This window comes from Scylla paramamosain, chromosome 15 (assembly GCF_035594125.1).
Source record: "Scylla paramamosain isolate STU-SP2022 chromosome 15, ASM3559412v1, whole genome shotgun sequence".
NCBI classification, from domain to species: domain Eukaryota; kingdom Metazoa; phylum Arthropoda; class Malacostraca; order Decapoda; family Portunidae; genus Scylla; species Scylla paramamosain.
Genome location: NC_087165.1, coordinates 20,556,012 through 20,573,511, shown reverse-complemented (window position 1 = coordinate 20,573,511; position 17,500 = coordinate 20,556,012). Strand labels below are relative to the sequence as shown.

The 17,500-nt window shown below is 42.4% G+C and overlaps 1 protein-coding gene across 4 annotated transcripts in view; it reads right to left on the bottom strand.

The window, feature by feature from the left end:
- LOC135107623 (uncharacterized) overlaps nucleotides 1-17,500 on the bottom strand; it is a 59,058-nt gene that overhangs the window by 35,206 nt on the left and 6,352 nt on the right. The window contains exon 1 of one of the 4 annotated variants that reach the window (XM_064017682.1): nucleotides 4,852-5,006. The exons of the other annotated variants lie outside the window; for them this stretch is intronic. The gene's annotated coding sequence lies outside the window, so the exon portion shown is untranslated. Of the gene's footprint in view, nucleotides 1-4,851; nucleotides 5,007-17,500 lie in introns of those variants that run through there. 4 annotated transcript variants of the gene reach the window in all.

Genomic DNA, 17,500 nt, shown 5'->3' with positions numbered 1-17,500 from the left:
ATTCTTCTTTCACTGTTTCCGTATTGTCAGGTGCTGGGACAGAAGCAGTAATAGTAGCAATAGTACCGTAATAGAAGGAGTAGTAGTAGTAATGGTGGTGTGATATTTTTGTTGGCAATGGTGGTGATAGCAGAATAGAAGTAAATAACAGATAATTATACTCGCACGGGTCCGTATAACAGTATCCTATATTGTGGCGTCCTGGCGAGGTCACTCTTGCTACACCCAGAGCAGGATACGAATAAAGCAAGGCAAGGTGAGGGCACTTCTCAAGTAGCGGCGATCACCGACACTGTAATTTCCCTCAACTTCTGCTTCCTAATGCAAAGGTGTTTAGGTCTGATAGCAGTATGATAATAATAATAATAATAATAATAATAATAATAATAATAATAATAATAATAATAATAATAATAATAATAATAATAATAATATGTTGAGATAATGCTATATCTAATACTGATTCTTATAGATCAGTCAAGAGAGAGAGAGAGAGAGAGAGAGAGAGAGAGAGAGAGAGAGAGAGAGAGGTGGTGTGTGGGGAGCGAGGTTATCAGTGACTCGGAGGCTCTAATCCGATAATTGGATAATTGAATATTAACTATAACATTACCCCCACAAGTACATAATCTACGTGTGTGCGTGTGTGTGTGTGTGTGTGATTCACCTACGGTCGTCTGCTGATCACCCAGCCAGCCGTTACCCCACGGAAAGAGCTCAGAGCTCATAGTGACCGATGTCGGGTAGGACTGAGACCACTGACACACCACACACCGGGACAGGTCACAACTCCTCGGTTTACATCCCGTACCTACTTGCTGCTAGGTGAACAGGGGCTACACATTAAGAGGCTCGCCGATTTGCCTCGCCGCTCCCGGGATTCGAACCCGGACCTTCTTGGTTGTGAGCCGAGCTTGCTAATCACTACACTACGCGGTGTGTGTGTGTGTGTGTGTGTGTGTGTGTGTGTGTGTGTGTGAAGGCTACAACCTTCAATCCTACACGAGGCGATAAGTGTGTCAATTACATTTCTATTAAGTGTATCTAGGTTACCTCTGCCATTGTTTGTCCTCACACCGAGTTTCCTTCCCCTGTTTTGGTTGGTTTTCGTTACACGTTTGTAATGTTTCCGCGTCACATTGCGTCCACTTCCTGTATTGGTCCACTTCCTGTGTTGCTCTAATTGTTCTTCGTTTCAGATTATATTCAGATTTGTAGCTCTCTCTCTCTCTCTCTCTCTCTCTCTCTCTCTCTCTCTCTCTCTCTCTCTCTCTCTCTCTCTCTCTCTCTCTCTCTCTCTCTCTCTCTCAAATTGTTTATTACTATTAACGTATTTTCCTTCATATTACAGGATCTCTCATCTACTTCCTCCTTGCTTGCCTGACCTTCTGACCTCCTCAACTCCTCCGCCCCGCGGCCTACAGCACCCGGATGCATCGCGGTCACGGGGACAGGCTGCAGGGAAACCGACCATCACCAAGCGCTCTTCTCGCTTTTATGCGGCAAACCTCTCCCTTGACAGCGTGAATATCTTTGAAACTGTGTGGCTCAGCACTCGTCCGCGTTTTTTCAGGAGGAAAGTAGATGTGTTTCGCTTCTCCCCCCACCCCCTAGCATCACAGAACCATTCAGTCATTCAGTCATGCAGTCCAGATTTTTTTTTCTTTTTTGTAAGAGGGCCACAAAAATATGAAATAAATAAAGGCCCATTTAAATGCCAGTTCCCAAAGAGATGCCAAATAAAATGATCAAATATCAGAAGATAAGTGTCATGAAACCTCCCTCTTGAAAGAGTTCAAGTCATAGGAAGGAGGAAATACAAAAACAGGCAGGGAGTTCCAAAGTTTACCAGAGAAAGGGATAAATGACTGAATATACTGGTTAACTCTTGCATTAGAGCGGTGGACAGAATAGGGTGTGAGAGAAAGAAGATAGTATTGTGCAACGAGGCCGCGAGAGGAGGGGAGGCATGCATTTAGCAAGATCAGAAGAGCAGTTACCGTTAAAATAGCGGTAGAAGATAGCAAGAGATGCAACACTGCGGCGAGTAGAGAGAGGTTGAAGACAGTCAGTTAGAGGAGAGGAGCTGATAAGACGGAAAGATAAGCATGGTACTGGTTTCCCTCTCCTAGTCAGGCTAGCTACAGGGCCCCCCACCCTTCTCCTGGTGACAGGAAGAGAGGGGGTGGCAGGACAGAACCCTGAGGGACACCACTGTTAATAGATTTTGGAGAAGAATAGTGACCGTCTACTACAGCAGCAATAGAACGGCCAGAAACAATAGTGACTGCTTGAACTAATGGCAAAACATAATAATAATAATAATGATGATGATGATGATGATGATGATGATGATGATGATGAGGATGATGATGACGATGATGATAATGATAATAATAATAATAATAATAATAATAATAATAATAATAATAATAATAATAATAATAATAATAATAAAAGGAAAACTAAGCAGGAACAGGTGGATGAATATAATTTTCTCAGTCTTACCAGCAAGAAAGTGAGACCTCAGATCCGGGAGGAAGCAACAAACAACACAGAGGAAGAACAGACGGAGGCAGACGTGTGGTACATATATCTTTACGGAGCTATTTGTGGAGACTACATCATCTAGCGTATAGTAAGAGAAATAGAGGAGGAGGAGGAGGAGGAGGAGGAGGAGGAGGAATGAAAAGCAGTAGCAGTAGTTATAGTAGTAGTAGTAGTAGTAGTAGTAGTAGTAGTTGTAATAGTTGTAATATAGTAGAAGTTATAGAAGAAGAAGAAGAAGAAGAAGAAAAAGAAGAAGAAGAAGAAGAAAAAGAAAAGAAAAAAGAAAAAGAAATGGAAAAAGAAAAGAAGAAAGAATGAGAAGACAGAAGAAAGAAAGAAAGAAGAGAACACCGAAAAAAAAAAGATTTACAGAAGGAAAAGAAGAGGAAGAAAGAGGAGGAGGAGGAGGAGGAGGAGGAGGAGGAAGAGGAGGAGGAGGAGAAGGAAGCGTGGGGATGCATGTGAAACTAAGCAGCCGAACTTCAATGTAACCTCAGCCCGGCTTCACCTCGCCACAGTCTCTACTCTTGGTGTCTACAGTCCAGCCGGAAGACAGACAAGGCCACGGGGAGAGGACAGACGCCCAATCCGGGTCTCACAGGCTCTCGGTGATGTAACGCTAAACTCTTCATTCCCAAGGTAATGGTGGGTATTGCTCGGACAAAAGTCGCGACCTTCTACTTTCGTGCATTTTTTTGCGGATTAATTATGTAACAAGGTAGTAGATGTGGTGATGCTGGTGGCAGTTGTAAGAAGTAGTAGTAGTAGTAGTAGTAGTAGTAGTAGTAGTAGTAGTAGTAGTAACAAAAACAGAAATGAATAAAAACGTTTGACTTGCACCGTTCCCCCCCCAAAAAAAAAAATAGATAAATAAACAAATGAATACATAAAAATAATGAAAATACAGGCATTAGATAAGATAGCGATAGATCGGGTGTAAGTCTGTGCATGTTATGTTGACGCCCTATTCACCTCACGTGTTTCCTGTAAGACTAAGAAACTCAAAAGCACCAGTGAGACTTACGATTAACCATATCCATCCCTCCACTTGAAAAGAAGAACACATCCCTTGACGACTCTTGCATTAAAACACTTAAAGAAGAGAAAAACTTGTCGCCTATAATATCAAGAAGCCATAGCGCGTATCAATTTGTGTACTTAATTGTGTTCTGAGAAAAATTACGAGTATCCCTGAGCGGTAAAAATTAACATCTCTTGACGATTCTTGAAACACACACACACACACACACACACACACACACACACAAAGAATCGCATGGCCGCATTCCCAGACATTTTCCACCGCATCTTCTTTCGACATCTTTTAACGTGTTGTAGCTGATGTTACTGGAGATCTTCAAGGGTGTTTCATGGCCGCATTCTCGAACATTTCCACTACATCCTATTTCGACCTCTTTTAACGTGTCCTAGTCGAGGTTATTGGATATTTTCAAAGACGTCTTCATAACTCTAGGAACAGTCTAAGTTTAACAAGGACTACACATCGTCACTGGGACACACACACACACACACACACACACACACACATCTATGAGAGTTCGACATTGATCATCTTTGTAGCTTTTGAAATTAATCCTCAAGAGAATCCTAACCGTGTCAGAATACGGGGCCTTATTTTCTACAAGACCAAGATGCCAGAAAATACCAATTTATATTCCTGTGAACATAAGAACATAAGAACATAAGAAATAAGGGAAGCTGCAAGAAGCGACCAGGCTTACACGTGGCAGTCCATGACTGGCGAGTAACTATCCCTGAGCCGTCAAAATGAAACCTCCACAGACCTTGACGACTCGAGACACACGTAGGAAGAGAGCACGACCAAACCACATGCAAGCCAATTATTACAGGAACGAGTAAGGCAGAAGATACGTGTGATTATCTCGACAATTTCACGGCAATGTTTGTATTCACGCGGCGGTGTTGTGCGACCGTCACACCGGATGTGACAACAGTGTTCAGCCTGCAAGAATCATTCACTGGAAAGACCAAAGGCTTGAGATTCGTATTCTTGAACGCTCTGGACTTTTATATGGAATATTTTCAAAAGCCAGAGATGATTAATAATACCATCATGAATTTTCTTTTCCACTGATGATGAAAAACTTAGAAATATCTATAAACTCTAATAGAGTCTGTTGCAAATGGTCGAGATAGACGCTGAAACATTTGAGAATGGAGCGCTTCTTGCCTAGAGCCGCACGCTTCAACTTAGGGACATGTTGTAGTAAAGAACATTCCAGTTTCTCATTCCTTACCACTCGCTCCAGCGTCACTCACCTGTTTCCAATCACTGAATATCTCACTCTCCCGCCGACACTTGAAAGACAATAAAACACTCGATGGTTAAGGTTGAGGAGCACCCTTCAGCATCCTCCAGACTCCCAGCGCAGGCAGCACCCGAGTGGCGGCGAGCGCGCGTCTCCTTAGTGGTCAACCAGCGAGAGGCATCCCAACTCTATGTATATTGATGGAGCCGGGGAAGTACCCACAAGACTCATGCCATGCATTGATACTTTCTTCCCAGATCACCTCTCTTTCTCTCTCTCTCTCTCTCTCTCTCTCTCTCTCTCTCTCTCTCTCTCTCTCTCTCTCTCGCTCGTTCGCTCGCTCGCTCGCTCGTTCGCTCGCTCTCGTAGTTCTAGTGCTAATAACGTGGCAAGGTGATTCAAAATCATCCTGATAAAATGACAAGAGGTCCCACGTGCACTGAAGCATCAGACCAACTTACAAGGAAAAACATGACGTGTTCTGGGTTACCAGCCTCTATGACTCCATCTTTCGTAATCATCGACGCTCTTTGATATGCTGGGGTGGTTCGGCAATTTTCATTCATGTGTGACTATGACGAAGCAAACAGCGGAAGTATTTGATAATATGAGAGAGAGAGAGAGAGAGAGAGAGAGAGAGAGAGAGAGAGAGAGAGAGAGAGAGAGAGAGAGAGAGAGAGAGAGAGAGAGTGTGTGTGTGTGTGTGTGTGTGTGTGTGTGTGTGTGTGTGTGTGTGTATGTGTGTGTGTGTGTGTGTGTCACCGTCTCATGACTAGTCGGTGTTACAATTATACATAACCTTATATCGTAGCTGTGGCGCCATAACTCATTTAATCTACTTTTTTTTCCTAATGAGTCATAGCCTGGTCTTTTCATTAATATGCTGGGAAAATTATCCAGTACCAAAGACATGCCATACACATAACACTCAAGGAGAAAAAGAGGAGGAGGAGGAAGAGGAGGAGGAGGAGCAAGTGGTATTCTAATAACCTTAAAACAACAACAACATCAACAACTACAGCAGCAAAGTAAGCACAAGATAAACACTCTTGGGATTTCCTGGCAGTTGTTTGCACAGCGGGTTAGAGAGACATCAACCTGCAAGAGTCTACACCACCACTTCTCGGTTTTTCCGTAACGTTTCGTGAGTTTTGCTCTTCTGCCGAGTCATCTTGGCAAACACATGACGGAGTGACGAAGAGGAAAATAAAGAAGGGACTAGCAAGATGGGCATGCGGGGGAAAGGAAGGAAAAAAAAAGAGGAGGAAGAGTAAGAGGAGGAGGAGGAGGAAGGCAAAGAAAAGGCGGCGGCAAAGAAGAACAAGGACAACGACGATGACGACGACGACAACAACAACAACAACAACAACAATGCAAAAATATATAGATGAAAAAATCAAAGAAGGAAAAATGAATGAAGGGACGAGAAGGAAAATGAAGAAAAGAATGGAGAAAGGGACGAAGAGAAAAGACTAACGAAACAACAACAAACAAGATGTGAAAAGAGAGAAAGCAGAAAAGAAAAAAGAGAAAATAAATAGCATTAAAAGTGGTTGTTCTGAGCTTAACGAAAATAAAAGGAAAACATCAAAATTGTTGAAGACGTGAGAGAAAAAAAAAATAATGATGAAGATGAAGAAGAAGAGGAAGATGCAAATGAAAAGTGAAGGAAAGGAAGAAAACACGTCATACATATTACTTTGGTAGTAGTAGTAGTAGTAGTAGTAGTAGTAGTAGTAGTAGCAACACCATCACCAGTGATAGCAACAGTAACAACATAAGTAATAGTAGTGGTAGTAGAAGCAGCAACAATAGCAGTAACAGCAACACCACTGATAACAACAACAACATCAGTAGACGGTAATGCAACTCCACAGCCTTCATGGCACCACCACCAGCAGCAGTCTATCAGAACCCTTCAATGTCATCTCTTCACTTCAACGCGATAGGACTTCTTAGCTAACACAGTGAATGGAGGAAGTTATGGCCGCAATTCTGACACCCACACACACACTCTCTCTCTCTCTCTCTCTCTCTCTCTCTCTCTCTCTCTCCCCTATAGGTAGTTTTTTTTTTTTTTTGTTGGGGATTTAAGCCTTGAAAGGAGTCCTCTATTGCTAGCCGTTTCCTATTCAAGGCATTCACACGTGGCACAGTGAGCCTCAGTGGAACTTGTAGCCCATCATGTGAGTCTAAGTATACTTAGGTTAGTCTGACATATTTTGTTCTCGGGGCTTTTCTTCTCCATCTCCTCGTATTCTTCCTCTTTCTGCTCCTCTTCCTTCTTCTTCATCTTCTTCATCTTCTTCCTGTTCTTCTTCTTGTACTTTTTTTTCGTCTTCTCTTCCTCCTCCTCCATTCTGCTTTGCCATACTGTCTCTCCCACTAGTAGTTAGTTTTTTTTTTTTTTTTTATGTAAGAAGGCCACTGGCCAAGGGCAACAGCAACAAAAAAATAAAAATAAAAGAATAAAAAAGGTTCACTTAACGCCAGTTTCCAAGAGATGTCAGATAGAATAAAAAAAAAAAAAAAACAGGATAAGTGTCTTGAAACCTCCCTCTTGAAAGAGTTCAAGTCATAGGAACGAGGAAATACAGAAACAGACAGGGAGTTCCAGAGTTTACCAGAGAAAAGGGTGAATGATTAAGAATACTAGTTAAAGGCCCATTCACACACACCAGTGATGTATCAGTACCGTGCCCGCTCAGTGTTTCAGTGTCAGCGAAAAAATAAAATAAATAAATAAACTATTTTGAACTCGGCAGACGCATTCACAGATGTCCGGCGCAGTACTATGTTCTGACTCTCCGTGTCAGTTTCGTTTCCGTTCTGTGAAACTGAACATCGTCGCCACAGATATTTTTCAGTTTTTCACGGACGTCAGACGAGTGCTGTGAGTTTGTCCACAAGAATGCATGATGAATTACTTATAGAACACGTTCGGAATCATTCTGTTCTACATAATTTGTCGCAGCCAAAATATACGGACAGCAGTCTCGAACAACGTATTTGGAAAAATTTTCTTCCATCATCAATTAACTTCTTGTACAGAGTAGCAAACTCTTTTTCACACTTTTTTCTTCCACTCTTTATGTGACCACTTTCTTTTCTTCAGCTTATGCTCAGCCTCTTCTTCATCAAAAATTATGGCAATCATTGCCAATTCAACGTCTGAAAACTTTACCATCTTGAAAATCACTGATTTCACGCAAACGTCACTGCAGCGTCACGGATTTCACTGACGCTGAACTGACACGGCAATGATACACCACTGAAGTGTGTAAGTGGGCCTTTGCTCTTGCATTAGAGAGGTGGCCGCTGGCGTAAAACAGTTATACAAACAACCTATATAGCAGTAGTCAGGACCTCAAGAACTGCCTCTGTTTGCCTTCTTTTGTATCCATTTGTATTTCTCCTATTCCTCCTCCTCCTTCTCCTCCTCCTCCTCCTCCTCATCATCATCATCATAACCACCATCACCGCTACCACCACCACAACCACCACCACTATCATCATCATCATCATCATCATAATTATCATCTATTTCCTGCTCCCCTTTTCCTCTTCCATCATTATCATATCCCTTCCTTCTCCCTACCACCAGTACAAGCCAGTTCAAGCTGCATTGTACGAGTATCTAGTCAGTCTGAGGGAGAAAAATTATCTCTGCTCTGACGCACACAGTTAGTCCAGCTTCTCGATATCTAGGCAAACAGCAAGCCAAATATATTTCCTTCCTAATCTGAACGACTAGGAATCAGAAACGCTTAATGCTTCTTCCTAAAAAACGAGATGAATGACGAAAGATCCACATGTTTCTCTTCGCCAGGGACCACAGGCCTCTGGTGCTGTCCCTGATACACGCTGGAAGTGCCCCGTAACCCTGCCACTGGACGCTGAAGAGGCAAAGGACATAATCCCTCAAACATTTCGTCGTCTGATCTTTACATTTATTTCAGGGAGTTACAAATATGTTTTCGGGGTTCTACATAGTAATAGTCAAATAAGGAGTCTGCGCCATAAATAGGAGAAACCACTCGTACGCTAGCTGCCAATCATCTAACAGCAGCAACAGAACAGCATAACCACCATAACAGCAGTCTGTCTGAACCTGTCGTTGCCATGGTGGTGAGAGAGAGAGAGAGAGAGAGAGAGGAGAGAGAGAGAGAGAGGAGAGAGAGAGAGGAGAGGAGAGAGAGAGGAGAGAGAGGAGAGAGAGAGAGAGAGAGAGAATAAATAAAAAAAATACGGATTAAATTGATGTGAGGAAAAAAATATATATAATGATCGCCAGGAAACTTTACATATTATATTATGTATTTTTCCTCGCATCAATTTAGTCCGTATTTTTAAACACACACACACACACTTTCTCTCTCTCTCTCTCTCTCTCTCTCTCTCTCTCTCTCTCTCTCTCTCTCTCTCTCTCTCTGGTGATTTCTGGATTTCAGCTGACGTCAGTTCTTTATCCAGAGGTACACCTGTTTGTGTAAGTCCCTCCCTTTGTCATATCCGGGGCGTGAGTGGTCTGAAATTCGCCTCTGTCTCCCACATACGAGTATAAATGAAAAAAATACACCTAACTTGATATAGAATAGATAGAATGCTAGAAATTAATTACACATATTTTCTCAAAGTCTTCATGTATGGTGGGGATATATTTTTTTTGGCAACCCTCCTCCCCAGACCCAGCGAGACGCACCATCCGGCGATTGGTGTAGTTTTCCTTAGTTCTCCCCTAACACATTCCAGTCCCCTCCGTTTTTTTAGTACTAATCCTCTTGGTCTTGCGGCGTTTGAACTAATACTAATGAAAGACAAGTAATAAATGAACCCTATCGCAATCTTACCATATACAGGCACAGAGAGAGAGAGAGAGGGGGAGAGAGAGAGAGAGAGAGCAGTCAAACATCGCATCAGTATTCCCATCGAGGACTGAGAAACTCGGCCCAGGTTGTCGGCTAGCGTGCACGGCTCAGCGTCAGTGACAATAACCGGAGTGACCTGCAAAGAGGTGATGACTGAGGCGATGATGCTACAATGAATGCCTTTTCCTCTAACTCACTGAGGGCTTGGTTGTGGGCTTGCCTACTCAAAGGGCTTGGTTATACGCGGAAGGGCTGCGTGTGGGCGTGGGTGTGGGGGTGCGGAAGGGGTGATGGAATCATTAGGGTTCATATTAGGGTGTGTGGGCGCTGTCACCTCTCCCACTCCCACATTTCTTGCGATTCCTGGGAAACTACACCTCACGGGGTCGGAATGCATGCGCGGCTTGGCGGGCGAGGGAGGATGGAAAGAATAATAGAAATGGTGAAGATAACGAAACAAGCTGGAAGAGACGGAACACACCACACACACACACACACACAGAGAGAGAGAGAGAGAGAGAGAGAGAGAGAGAGAGAGAGAGAGAGAGAGAGAGAGAGAGAGAGAGAGAGAGAGAGAGAGAGAGAGAGAGAGAGAGAGAGAGACGAAAAATAAGAAACAAAAACAGACATAAATTCCCAATGTACAATAAGTAAAGCACTACAACATATACGTACTTAACAAAATAAATAAATAAAACAAATAGATAAAAAAATAAAATAAATAAAGGTATAAAATTAAAACACTCGTACGCCCATACAGGCACCGGCACAAGAACAGACAACCGCTCTCTCCCTTTCCTCCTTTTTTCCTATGACCTTCTTCCCGTCCCCCTCCCTCCCTCCCTCAGGCGAGAGAAAATCTGCTTTCCGGTCATTGTTTTGTGTCGTCCCGGGGAACGCACTGAAAGGGGGAATTACTGGCAGGTCTGATGACTCATTCTGCGAGCGCGCGCGCGCGCGCGCGCGCGCGTGTGTGTGTTGTGTGTGGTGTGTGTGTGTGTGTGTGTGTGTGTGTGTGTGTGTCATTCATCATTACGTAATGGACTCAGCATTGCAAAATATAAAATGTGTGTGTGTGTGTGTGTGTGTGTGTGTGTGTGTGTGTGTGTGTGTGTGTGTGTGTGTGTGTGTGTGTGTGTGTGTGTGCGCGCGCGATATTCTGAAAACACTTCCGCGCCGTACCTCCACTTAACATTCAAGGGGTTCTAGCTGAAGTTGTACGGATCTTACAGGGTGTTTTTAAGTTTCTAGTGTCAGATTAACAAGATTTTACAGTATTAACAGGAGAAACACTCTTTAAGACCCGGCTAATCATCTCTGTGATCTTTGAAAATAGTCGTGGTCAGAGCAAAGCCGTAATTTCTATAATTTTAAACTGTGAGAAAGTAAAAAAAAATGTACGTAGGTCTTGTTATTTATGATGTAGTAGGAAAATATAGTGACGACAAGGAAAAGCAAGAGAGATAGAAAGATCAGAGAAAGAAAATAAATAGAGAGAATGAATGGGAGGAGGAGGAGGAGGAGGAGGATGTAAACATAAAATATATATTTACGCTTCGGTTCCTGTGCGTGCTTGTATGTGTGTGTGTGTGTGTGGAGAGAGAGAGAGAGAGAGAGAGAGAGAGAGAGAGAGAGAGAGAGAGAGAGAGAGAGAGAGAGAGAGAGAGAGAGAGAGAGAGAGAGAGAGAGAGAGCATATACAGAGATACCACTCCGCTCCAAACCGTAAGCTGAAGTCACACTAAGAGGGAAAGAAACGTGACGAGGGATAAGGGAGACGAAATAAGGGCAGTGATCTAGACTACGCTGTGCAGTTCTGGTCACCACGTTACAGGAAAGATATAGGTCTATTAGAATCAGTACAGAGGAGAATGACTAAAAGGATACAGGGGATGAGGAGTATTCCTTACGAGGCGAGGTTGAAGCTGTTAAATTTACATTCTCTAGAGAGACGTAGGTTAAGAGGGGACCTGATAGAAGTCTTTAAGTGGTATAAGGGTTATAACAAGGGAGATGTAAGCAAAATTCTTAGGATCGGCAACCAGGGTAGAACAAGAAATAACGGATTCAAGGTTGAAAAATTTAGGTTTAGGAAGGAGATAGGAAAAAATTGGTTCTCAAATAGAGTGGTAGATGAGTGGAACGGACTCAGTAATCATGTAGTTAGTGCTAGGACACTAGAGAGCTTTAAGAAAAGATTAGACAAATTTATGGATGGGGATAACAGATGGAAATAGGTAGGTGTGTTTCATACAGGGACTGCCACGTGTAAGCCTGGTCGCTTCTTGCAGCTTCCCTTATTTCTTATGTTCTTATGTTCTTATGATACCAACAGAGACAAAAACAACAAGAACTGCGACCCTTCCCCGCAACAGCAGCAGAGAAACGGCAATAAACAGTTACATAACGCAGCTCTGGAATTCGCAAACTTCCAGCTTAAGAAGATCACCATTCACTTTATCTCTTACATCCGCTACCAGGCGTAATAACAATAATAATAATCAGCGCTTCATATATATAGAGTAAACTTGCAATATTTGTTTACATATTTCTATGGTCAACCCAATGGTAATAGGAAAGTACGTTATTTTTTTTTTCTTTTTGGTAGTAAATGTACATAACCGCAAGGGGACATTGTTAGATTCAAGAAACGTTTCGTATTTAACAGCAGCCGGAAGTGGAGCACGGGAAGGAGGAAGGAAAGGTGATCGAAAATAAACGGAGGAAGATAAGGAGAAATACGTATGGAAAAGATGGTAATGAGAAAGAAAATAAAGAAAATAATGGAAGATGAGGGTGACGGGAATAAACAAAGAAGAAAGAGGAGATAATAAAGAAGAAAGTAAAAAAAATAATGTAAGATGAGGAAGAGAAACATTGTAGGTGTTGTAAATGAGGAAACATCATGAAAACGCACAGAAAATCACAGGAATACAGGAAAAATACAGGAAGACGAGAAAGAAGGAGAACGAATGCAGAAAATTAAGAAATGAAAAAGGGAAGAAGAATGGAGGAAAAGTATACAGATGATGAATACATGAGGAAAAAAATAAATCGAGTTGAAGAGGAAGAGGAGGAAGTGAAACAATTAATGAATAAACAATGGAGGAAAAGCGAATATATTATGAGTGAGACAAAAAAAAGACGAATAGGAGGAGGAGGAGGAGGAGGAGGATGAGAAGGAATACAAATAAGGGTTAAGAAAGAGGTAAGAAAATATGACATAATCTTTCTTTAATCTTTCTCATATTTCATTATTCTCGCTCCCACCCACGCCTACGCTCCCACGCCCACGCCATGTCACAGTCACATTTACTCAACGCTTTACTGAGAAGAAACACCTTATAGCACTTTCTTCCTGCAACATATACGTACACACACACACACACACACCTTAATTCCTATCCATGACCAATCTTCTTCCTGAGACGGCGGTGTGAGGTGTGGGGAGGGCACGATGAACAGAAGTCTCTTTAGGCCTAAGCAAGTGTACATTTGTCTAACACGATACGGAGGTGTGAATGACCGCTGGTGTGTGGTAGGCCTGAACCATCCCTTTTATATGCCTCACTCCACGCCTGCTCCATTCCACAGCTTTTTCATTCCACACCTGCCACCTTCTTCATTGCACAATACATATCTGCTTCATTCCACACCTGCCTTATTGTTAATCCTCAACATATCATAACTGTTTCATATTTTTTTTTTATCACATACCTTTATTATTATATATTTATTTTACTGTTACTACTAATACGACTGCTACTGCTACTACTACTACTACTTTTGCTACTACTAATGACTACTACTACTACTATTAATACAACTACCACATTCCTCGGCAAATTTCGCCTCATTTCAGTCATTTATTACTTTGACCTCCCTTTCACTACTACTACTACTACTACTACTACAACAACTACTACTACTACTACTAATCTCTCTCTCTCTCTCTCTCTTTCTCTGTACCCAATGCCCTTTCTCTGGGGAGGGAGGGGCCCTAGCGGTGACAGGGAGCAGTACTGGGGAGGGGGGGAGCCGGGGTTCGAAGGGGGAAACTCGTGACATTTACAGCTCAGTGAACACCGCGATGTCCACCATTACGGAGACTACCTAAAGAGGAATATCAAGGCATTTCTAGCACAAGCTCATCTAACCAGATTGACAACCTCTTACTCGTATTCATATTTTTTAAAAGTGAATAAAAAATAGAGTTCGTATCCTGTTAATTTAGGTTAGTAGGTGTCCCGATGCTCCTGTCTTGAAATACCCCCAAGTTATAGAAAGGAGAAGAAACGTAATCAGGCAGAGTTTTATTTCCTGTCTCGTCGTGTCTAAAGGATATAAGGGATTTTGTTAAGAATTTTGTCAACTAATGATCGTGTTAGGGCTTATTATGGTTTTTTAATAATACCTATCAATACGAGCGAAGGAAGTGAGATGAAGCAATTGAATGTGTTTAGTTGACCAAGGAAAGGTAGCCAAAACAACCAATCTAACAGTTACTGGGAGTATCATAATCTGAAGTGTTGGCTAAGCATCCAGGCACGCAGTTCCCTTACATGATACAATGACGGAATGGTTGTATGGAAGTCAGAGAGTTTTCCCTGAGTCTGTACATACTACACATAAAGGAACAAAGCTATGTAGACTGTCACTCCCTCCATCCACAATTCCCAAGTATACGTCTAACACATGGTGGTGGCGATAGAGTGTCTTGATCGATTGATTTAGTACTCATAATAAGGAAGTCATCAGGCGCCGCTGCTGGAGATGAGTTTTGGGGTGAAGTGTAAAGAAGGGAGCTCGTGTTAAAGCAAGTCCCGCGGAGGCGTAGGGGAGCGTGCAGTGCCAGGCGACGGTGAGGTGGCGCCAGGCAGTTGGTGGGGGATTTACTTCGGCTGGTTTTTGTGCGTTTGAGAGAGAGAGAGAGAGAGAGAGAGAGAGAGAGAGAGAGAGAGAGAGAGAGAGAGAGAGAGAGAGAGAGAGAGATCCATGCATGTTAAAGTCTTCGGTAAACAGTCTTCATTATGGAAAATATTCGCCCAAATATCACACAAGAACTCTTTACAAAACCTGTCAGCTCAGTAGTGACTCTATTGCCTATCACTTACCGGGCTGAGATTCGCTCCCCTCAGTGATGACTAAGGAAAAAGATGATAGGGCGTGTGGTACGTGGCGTGTGAAAGGTCTCAGCCTCGCCCGTACATCAGATGAACTTCGAAGCTTTCACTGGGAGGGCACAGCTGGCGATCACGAGTGCAACACGTGACCCTCAGACTGGTGAAGTATACCGCAGGTTGGGAGTGTCGAGCCAGACTGGTTATCGTGACACACCTGTAGCTTACGTGCTTGTTGCAATACCTCACTAAACTTAGCACACAGTGGCGGAGGGAAGTTGTAAACACAGTGACGGAGGTAAACTGTAAACGCAGTGACGGAGGGAATGTGTACAGTATTCTCAACCATTTTGATACTATGTGTGGACTATATTTAACAAGCTGTCCTGGAAGTTGTTCGGGTTTTCAGGAGTGGTTTCATGATTTCAGCGATTGTTTACCAGGAAGTCTGCACCTTTTAAACACCATGGAAAAAAAAAAAAACATATCAATGGCGTTTTAAAATATCTGTAGTTCTAATTAGGAAACAAAGCGTTTAAAAATACGTATAACTACATCGCGATACCTTGAATTATGCTACAGTTTAGGGTCAAAAGGAAGAAGGTATGGACTGCGAGGGGCGCCACACATTCTGCGGTAGAGAAGTGCGTACGAGTCGGCAAACCTGAACTTTTGTTGAAGATCCATTCAGCTCTTGTGAATTCAGTCAGGGTAAAAACTGGATTACTTTGAGTGCGTGGTATTTATCAGTGAGCAGCAGGTGTTCCCCGCACTGCAACACACACACACACACACACACACACACACACACACACACACACACGAAAGAAAGAAAGAAAGAAAGAAAAAGAAAAAAAATGTAGAGAGAGAAAAAGAAAGGAAGAAAAAAGAAAATAGATGTAGAAAAAAAATGAAAGATGTAGAAAGAAAAAGGAAGACTGAAAGGAAGAAAAAAGAGATGTAAAAAGAAAGAAAAAAAGAAAGGAAGAAAGATGAAGAAAGAAAGAAAAAGAAAGCTGTAGAAAGAAAGAAAACGTAGAAAGTAAGTAGAAAAGAAAGAAATAAAGAAAGAAAAGATGTAGAAAGAACAAGAACAAGAACAAGAACAAAGAGAGAGAGAGAGAGAGAGAGAGAGAGAGAGAGAGAGAGAGAGAGAGAGAGAGAGAGAGAGAGAGAGAGAGCTTTTCTAAACGCCAACAAATATCTTAAGGTCTTATACGTATTTAACTTTAGGAAAGAATTGGAACTTAATGATTCATATAAAACCTTACAGAAAAAAAAACAAAAAAACTCAGTCCTCGTTCCCCGTTTCTGACTCAGTCCCACTTTCTGCATGACAACATCTTTCCCGGAGATTCGGGACACCTCTCTAAAACCCATCGATGTCATATATCGGGTACTTCTAGCAGGTTCTAGGAAACTATTGGCTATTTTCGAGTGAATTTTCATGATTACAGTGATACTTTTAACAAAAATTCTACATCTTTAATAATCTATAGTGGAAGTTACTGGAGGTTTACAAGGACATTTTCATGATTTTAGATATACTTTAATAAAGATTTTGCGTCACCAATGAGAAAACCACCAGTGCCAATCCAACCAATTACCTCTTTGGAATTCGAAAATGGTTATAATGAGAAAAATAAACGTGTCAAAATAAAAGCATCTATCACCGCACTCCTTACAGTACGAGAGTCACGTTTGTATCCAGAGCTGGAGCGCACGTGCAGGGGACAAGCAAGGTATGGTGGCAGCAAGACAGGGTAGTATGACTCTCTTATAGCTTTGAATCTACCCTCCTTGGTCCCACGCCATGACATTCTACGCTTCTTTATGATGACGGAATAATCCTCCTCCGCTGCCTTTCCCGAAGTTTCCAGTTGAACCCAGACTTCGACCTCCCTGATGCACTGTACCTCCGGCGACCAGCAACGTAGGCCTTGAGGAGCACCTAGGTGGATCTACGGCTCTGTGTGAGAATGTTGTGGTGCCGTATATTGATGGTGGTGATAATGGTGCTGACCAACCTACCTGCCACCTTGCTTCATTGTTTCACGCCGCCAGACATAGATAAAGGAATCCCCTCGCAGTGGAACAGGTAGTATGTGAAAGTCCGCGCACACACACACACACACACACACACACACACACACACACACACTGCTCGTTAATTCAATGATAACTGCTTGTCACTTGGAAGGCCAATATTCGTGACACATTCAGCTGGCAAAGTCTTCACATATACACGAAGTGCGCAGGTAGTGTTCAGGTTGAACAAGAGGGCAATGGGGCGTATGACGTGTGAAAGTTCACAGCCTTACCCATAGATAAGACTACATGGGCGGTAAATCCTCACTGAAGGATACGAATATTGTTATTCATCACTACGTCAGAACGTGGGTGGATGAATCTCTCACACACACACACACACACACACACACACACACTATAAAGAAGTGCGTGTTCTATTTGTCAACTAACGACTTGTTTTCAGTCCGAAAAATATTGTGCCGAAACAAACGAAGTGAGACGAAACAAGGGTTGATGGTTTGGTGCCATTAAGAAATACTCCACACACACAGTGAATCAAAGACTTCGGAGCAGCTATTAGTATCTGTATTATATTGCCCAAACGAAGAAAACAATACTAATTTAAACGAGTTAAGTTCCTT